The 8,029-nt window shown below is 39.6% G+C and overlaps 1 pseudogene; it reads left to right on the top strand.

The window, feature by feature from the left end:
• Positions 1 to 7,211: 7,211 nt before the first annotated feature.
• On the top strand, positions 7,212 to 7,630 carry LOC101825826 (annotated as a pseudogene).
• The last annotated feature ends 399 nt before the right edge of the window (positions 7,631 to 8,029 follow it).

The raw sequence follows: 8,029 nt of genomic DNA, 5'->3' as shown, positions 1-8,029 counted from the left end.
CACAAATGGGTTCACTTTCTCCATTCCTATTCTTCTGCAGAAGTCTACTTAGACAGATTTTAATTATTAATTTCATTTTATTTTATATAAAGCCTTTTTATATTTATGTCTATTTTGTGGTTATTTGTAAAGAAAATGGAAGAATGAACAATAGTAAACAGTATTCTCTCTCTCTCTCTCTTTCTCTTTCTTTCTGTCTCTCTGTCTCTCTCTCTCTCTCTTTCAGAAAGACAGGATTTCTCTGTAACTTTTGAACCTGTCCTGAAACTTGTTCTATAGACCAGACTAGCCTCAAACTCAAAGGGTTCTGCCTGGCTCTGCCTTCCAAGTGCTAAGATTAATAGTGTGTACCACCACTACCCAGTTTAATAGAGAACAGTATTAATTAATAAAATGTTATATTATTTTATTTTTTATTTAAATTAAAAAAATTTTTACGTACCAATCTCAGTTCCCTCTCCTTCCAGGCCTCCCACTTCCCCCATCAGTTCTCCCTTCACTTCTCAGAGAGGATGAAGCCTCTCATAGGGGATCATCAACGTCTGTCACATCATTTGGGGCAGGACGGAGAACATCCCTTCCCCCGTATCTATAGTGAGAGAGTATCCCTCCATAGGGAATGGAATCCAAAAAGACAGTTCATGTGCTAGGGATAAATACTGTTTCTGCTGCCCCACAGACTGTCCAAGTCCCCCAACTCATACCCACATGCAGGGTGCTTGGTTCAGTCTTATGCTGTGAGTCTGGAGTCCATGAGCTCCCACTTGCTCAGGTCAGGTGTTTCTGTGGGTTTCCCCAACATCGTCTTAACCCGTTTGCTCATCACTCCTCCCTTTCTACAACTGGACTCTAGGAGCTTGGTTCAGTGCTTAACTGTGAATCTCTGCTTCTGCTTCCATCAGCTCCTGGATAAAGACTCTAGGATGGCATTTAAGGTAGTCATCAATCTCATTATAGGGGAAGGCATTTAAGATAACCTCTCCGCTGTTGCTTGGATTCTTAGTTGGGGTCATCCTTGTGGAATTCTGGGAATTTTCCTAGTGTCAGTTTTTCATTAGGCCCATAATGGCTCCCTCTATCAATGTATCTCTTTCCTTGCTCTCCTCTGTATTTCCCCCAACTTGACCTTCCTTATCCCTCATATTCCCCTCCCCCTCCCCTTCTCAAATCCTCTCTCTCCTACCTACATCCCTACATCCCTATGGTTTAATGTGACCATAATTGTAATTACTATATAAGATATAGACATTATAAAATATTAATATTCACAAACACAAGATGCTCCATAATTTTAAAACCATTTTGTTAACATATTATTATGTAATATAACTAGTGACCTAGTAAATACCTGTTATATGTTTGTGGTAGGTTAAGAACACAGAGATAAGATCTCTTACAGCTTCCCTTGATCCCCCATTCCTTTGTTTCATTCAACAATACACAAAGTACTCTGTCCCTGGAAATCTGCTCATCATTCCTGTCCAGCAATCAGACAGTCAATAGTTATTCTCCACCCTATACTACATTTCCAGTTCTCCAGTCTCATCACCGGCCCCTTACTAGAATACTTTCAGTGAGATGTCTTGCCTCTCTCCCTTCATTCACCATAGATAGCACAGCAGATCCAGGTTTCCTCCCTCCTGCAGGCTGTCTCATATCCCTGCTCTTTTAGCCCATCACCACATTCATTCACCTCAGTTTCCAGTATTTAGAAGCAAGTTGTACTTGAGAACCCAAGGATCACATCTGACACAGACTCACAAGTACCCTTATCTGACCACCAGCATCTACAGCATGCCCCTAAAGATTCAAAGAATGCAATAGACAACAGCAAAAACCCTCCCAACGAACACAATAACAGATATTAACACTGAGAATTACAATCACTCTGAACCCAGATGCTAAAATCGTAGTGTAAAAACACAACCAATAACAGTCTGGATACTTCATTAGAACCCAGCAACCCTACAACAGCAGGCCTTAGGTAATGCAATCTCGTTGAAACACAAGAAAAGGACTTCAAATTAGCTATTATGAATATGTTCCTTAAAGGTGGTATTAATGAATCCATTGATATAATGCATAAAAACAGAAACAAATAATGAATAACACGAAGAAAACTATTGTAGACATGAAAATAGAAAGAGAATCATAAAAGCAAATAAACCAAATAAGTGAAGAAAAACTGGAAATGAAAAATTTAGGAACTTGAACAGGAAGCTCAGAGGCAAACCCTGTATTCACCAATAGGATACAAGAGAGAAAGAAAAATCTCAGGCACTAAAGACAAAATAGAAGAAATAGGTACCTTGCACAAAGAAATGTGAAATCAAAAAGAAAAAAACTGTAGAAACAAAACATACAGAAACTGTGAAAAATCAAAGTGTTCAAATAATGGGACTGGAAGAAGGTGAAGAAGCCCAAATGAAGGCACAGAAATTGTTTTCAGCAAAATCATAGAAGAAAGTTGTCCTCAACTAAAGAATGGGTTGTCTATCAAGGTGAAATATATAGAACACTTAATAGGCTGAACAAGAAAATAAATTTCCCTTGGTACCTAATTAAAACATCAAATAACAAAACAAAATAAGAATATTAGAAGATACACGGGGAAATGGTTATAAATAACACCCAAAAACAATAGATGCCAAGAAATAATCAAACTCAGGGCTTAAATCAATAAAATGCAAAGAAACAACAATAGAAACAATGAAACAAAGAAAAAATGAAACAAATTCTTTATTATTTGAGAATATCAACAATATTGACAAACCTTCCACCACCTTAAGCAATAGGCAGAGAAACAAGATCCAAATTAACAAAATTAGAGACAAAAGGGGAGATGTAACAATAGATGAGAAGGAAATCCAAAGAATCCTAAGACATACTTTAAAATCCTGTATTCCACAGAAATAAAAGATCTAAAAGAAATGGATTATTTAATATATCTATATGTGTGTGTGTTTGTGCATGTGTGTGTGTGTGTGTGTGTATGTATGTGTGTTTCAGACTTACCAAATTTAAATCTAGATCAGATAATCAATTTAAAAAGACCTATAACCTCTAGTGAAATAGAAACAGTAATTAATAGTCTCTAAACGAAAAAGCCCAGGTTTTAGATCAGAAGTCTACCAGACTTTCAAAGAAGAGTAAATGCCAAAGTTTCTCATGTTATTCCATAAAATAAAAGGAGAAGGAATGTTGCTTTATTTGTTTTACAAGTCCACAGTTTTCAAGATTTCTAAGCCTTTTAAGGACTCAACAAAGAAAGAGACCAATTTCTCTTAAGCACACATGTAAAGATTCTTAATAAAATTCTTGTAAACCAAATCCAACAACAAAACCAAAAGATAATCCAATGCAATGAAGTAGGCCCCATCCCTGAGATGCACGGATAGTTTAATACACATAAATTGATAAATGTAATCCACCACATGAACACACTGAAAAACAAGCATACATGAACATCTGGGTAGATGCAGAGAAGCTCTATTACAAGATCAAACGCTGATTTTTGATAAAAAGCCCTGAAGAAATTAGGTATACAAGGGATACAGCTGAACATAATAAAGACAGTTTTCAGAAGTCTTTAGCCAGCAACAACTTAAATGGAGTGAAACTAAAGCTGCCTCTCTATCTCCATACCTATTAAATGCTGTACCTCAACTTAGCTAGAGCAAGACCACAACTGAAGGAGATGAAGTGGATGCAAATAGGCAAAGAATGAGGCAAAGCTTCCTTAATACAGGTAACACTGTATACAAGAGCTACCCTAAAATTTCAACAGGGAACTTCCAGAGACAATAGACACTTTCAGCAGTACCTAGATACAAAATTAGTACATAAAATCAGTAAGCCTCCTCCAGATAAACGGAAAATTGATTGAGAAAGAAATCAGGGTACCAACAATTTTCCCAACAGCCTCAAATAATATAAAATATCTTGGGTTAGCACTAAACAAGTGAAAGAGCTGTGTGATAAAAATTTAAGACAGTGAAGAAAGAAGTTGAAGAATATGTGAAAAGGTGGAAAGGATAGCTGCAGCTGAGTTGGAAGCTTGGTTTTTTCATTAGAAATACACAGTGATGTCTTCAGGGCTCCGGCACTTACTTCTAGCCACAGCAAACTGGGCATGGAGTAGTGGGTGTGTGGGGTGTAGATGTATAGCTGTAATAATGCCTGCATGGTAAAACTACAGGAATAGAATCTAGCAGGACCCTGTCAATGTGCCCTGGAAAGTGTTTTCTTGTGTTGATGTTTGAGATCTTCCACAATAAATACCTGAGAAAAATGGTCCATTCATCACGCCTGGATTTCTGCCCAGGAGTTTCACCTCTGTAATCATCCCCTGGTTTCTTCTTCCCTGTGGGACAGAGAAGACTCACTGCTTCAGGTACCAAAGTCTTCTTCTCTATAGGACTGCTAACTCAAAACAGGCAGTTTCAGTGTGGATCCCCTTCTAAACAGAAAATAACCCACTTACCTCATAAGGAGAGAACACTTGCCTTAGTAACTTCATCTCACTTTTACAAGTGCCTTAGCACTCCTTAGGCATCCTAAGCCATTCTGAACCAACACATCAGTTTTAACAGTAGCCACCTATCCTCCAAACTGTTGCCTAGCTCTTGGAGGCTTTCCTCCATTTGCAATCACTTTTTTGGCCCTTGTCATCTGCCTCTGCCTCCCTTTCAACTCTGTTCTCAGCTTCAAGGCTTTCTAATCCCTGAAACACACAAGATTCCTCTCAGACAAAGCCAGCAGTTAAGCGGACTTCTCTATGGTTTTACCTTTTTACTTATCAGGCACCTACAATCTGCTCTATTGTGCTAGCTTCATCCTACTTTTCATTAGAATTAGTGATATCATATGTCTTTCTTGATTATAAGAACTTCCCATCTCTTTTTATTACTCTGTACTCACCCCTCCATTTTTCAGACTGACTCTGTACATGAAATCGGGGCTGACCTTGAACCCACAATACCCTTAAGTCTCTTCAGCACACTACTATGCTTCATTCCATATATATTTTCACAGGCTGGATTAGTAAGAACTCTTCCTGTTAATCCCACCAGTGAGAATAAAACCACCATTACATTTAAAAGCCAATTTTAAAGCAAACTTTAATTAAATACTGGCAAGGTTGATGGATTCTCCACAAGGTCCATGTCTGGTTTCCCAGAAAAATGTCCCCAAGTCACAGTCATGTTTTGCAGGACCTTAAAAAGGCAGAATCCAAAATGCACTGCATTTATCATGAGGTACAATCAGGGGCAAGCATGCTTCCTGACATATTTCCTGTCCATGTACCTCCTACCCACATGTGACCAAACACATGCAGTACACATAGGTCAAAAAACCTTGTTTTGGGGAGGGAAAACTTGTGGCTTGTTATCTCCCATAAACATTAGCCTCCAGCATTTTAGAACTATCTGTCCTTGAGCAAGAGGCTTGCAGATCAGAGGCATTTTTGTTTCATGGATCTCTTAGACATAGTAGTTAAACCTTAAAATGTAAGTTTGGCTCTTACACATAGATGTAGAATCTGGCTAAGGTTGCAAATGATCATATATTTATTACCTTCTGTGTGCATTTACAAAACCACATTCTTCTGGGGGAATCAGTCCACTAACAGCACACAGCTTCCTTTGATGTGCTTAGGGTATGAAGGACACCTTTGCAAATGAGGAATCTGAAGCTCAGGAGGAGCTTGTATCTGGGTACAACAACCAGGTAGTGACTGCCATCAGTGGCAGTGCCCTTCCAGATATCAGAGTGGGCTTAGCATGTGTGGCTCCACAGGACAAATGACAGCATCCAGCTGAGGATTCTAAGGTTTGGAGAGTTGAAGATAGTGAAAGGTCCAGACCTTCACCCAGGCCCCTGCTTTGGCAGCCATGACAAGTAGAAAAGACCTAGCAAGATGTAGGCTCCTGACTCAGCAACATGTGCTGAGCCCCTGACATTACCCCAGTCACTAGGAAGCCAGATACCCTTAATGCGGCAAGGAACCAATCAGAAGTTAGCTGGCGGCTCTGGATGTGCTTTACTGGTAATAGTGGAACGCAGAGCATAGCAACCACCCTGGGCTGGCCTCTTGGCGTAGCAACCTTTTTGCAGCTGCAGCTGACCAATCAACACAGGACAGATTGCACAGGCTCAGAGGTGCACCAATCCTGAGACTGTTGCTATATAACTAGAGGACCCCCAGACAATCCCCTTGCTCTACCCCAATATATTCCCTGCCCCACTCTGCTCAAGGTCCCCTCCTACTCTGCCCGCTGTATTGAATAGATGGAGGACCCAAGTTATTTCCAGTTAGCTCATTAATTATAAAGACTCTTTATTTTTACATCAGATATGGTCTCATGGTGGTTTTGGAGGTTCAGAGTCTTGGCACAATAGGCACAGCAGTAACTATATAAAAGGACAGGTAGAGTTAGAAATTAGTCTGCATCTTCTGGCTTCACCTAATTTAGCAAATAGAAAGCTTCTTTAGATGAACTCACAAGGGGAAACTAGGAGTATCTCACACTCTTAAGGCATCCATATATCACCCTGGTTTCCAAAGCAGTTGGTAAATCTGGCACAAACTGAGTGTTCCCTTGTCTTGAACATTTAGCTACCTACTCATAACCCACAGGTTCATCATGCAGCCTGGATATAACCAGTGGTTTCTTGTGTTACACTTGGCTACTGTGCAGGGAATCTCTCAGACTGAAGCAGCATTGATAGTTGTAGTTTAAATGTAGAAATAAGAAGTGGGTGGGAGTGTGCAGCCAGCCCATGAGGAACAGGACCCAGTATTGCTGGATACATGAGCCTTATTGCACCTTTCATCTACACCTTTCTGATTAGGGATCAATGGGAGTGCAGATGTTAATTTCTTCCCTGACCTGGTTTGTACTAATTTCATGCAGATATCATGCGTTTAATTATCAGGTAGATTTAGGATATAATTCTTCACCATCCAAGTATGAAAGATCATTCTGAGACAAGCATGGAAGATCAAAAACAGCAGTATGAATGTGGAGGCAGGAGGGTTGAGAGTTCAAGCTCATCCCTGGCTTCATAGACATTTTAGACAAGCCTGCGTTCCTTCCTTGCCTTCACTGGAATAACTGAATGTAACTTGGAAGCATAAACAAAATAAAACCCTTTCTTTAATAAAACAAAAAGTAGATATATGGACATTCCAACTTGAGCCTATAAGAATGACTCCCACATAGAAGGGTGGTGAGAAGAAGGGCCTTTCTGCCATCAGTGAAGTGATGGCCTGAGACTACACCATCAACATTCACAAGAGCATTCATCCATGGCCAGAGACTACACCAGCAGCATTCACAAGAGCATCCATGGCATGGGCTTCAAGTAGCATGCTCCTCAGGCACACAAAGAAATCTAAAAATTTGCCTTGAAGGGGATGGGGACTTCAGATGTGCACATTGATACCAGGCTCAATAAAGCCATATGGACGAAAGGAATAAGGAAAGTTCTTTACCATATCTGTGTGCATTTTTCCAGAAAACATAATGAGAATGAGGACTCATCAAACAAGCTATTTACATTGGTAACTCACCTGCCTGTTACCACATTCAAAACTATTCACACAGTCAATGTGGATGAGAACTAACCTGCTGATTGACAAATATAGTTGGAGAACTGCCCTCCCCAATAGATAAATATGAAGATAGATCTCCCATGATCATAGTTCAGTAGGATTGACATAGTAAACATGTTCATTGCTGCTTTATTCATAAAAGTCAGAAATAGGAAACAGACTAGATGTGCATCAATGGGTGAATGGTAAAAGAAAATGTAGTACAGATACCCAATGGTATATTGCTCAAATATCAAAAGAATGAAATCATAGATGGGCAGGTGTGGTTCGCATCTTTAGTCCCAGTACTTGGGAGTCAGAGGCAGGCAGATTTATGGGTTCAAGGACAGATTTGTCTACATAGTGAGTTCCAGGACAGCCAGTGATATACAGAGAAACCCTGTTTCAAATAAATATGTAATTCAAAAGTTA

Source organism: Mesocricetus auratus, unplaced genomic scaffold, assembly GCF_017639785.1.
Source record: "Mesocricetus auratus isolate SY011 unplaced genomic scaffold, BCM_Maur_2.0 Super-Scaffold_100029, whole genome shotgun sequence".
Lineage (NCBI taxonomy): Eukaryota > Metazoa > Chordata > Mammalia > Rodentia > Cricetidae > Mesocricetus > Mesocricetus auratus.
This window is presented reverse-complemented; position numbering and strand designations above follow the sequence as displayed.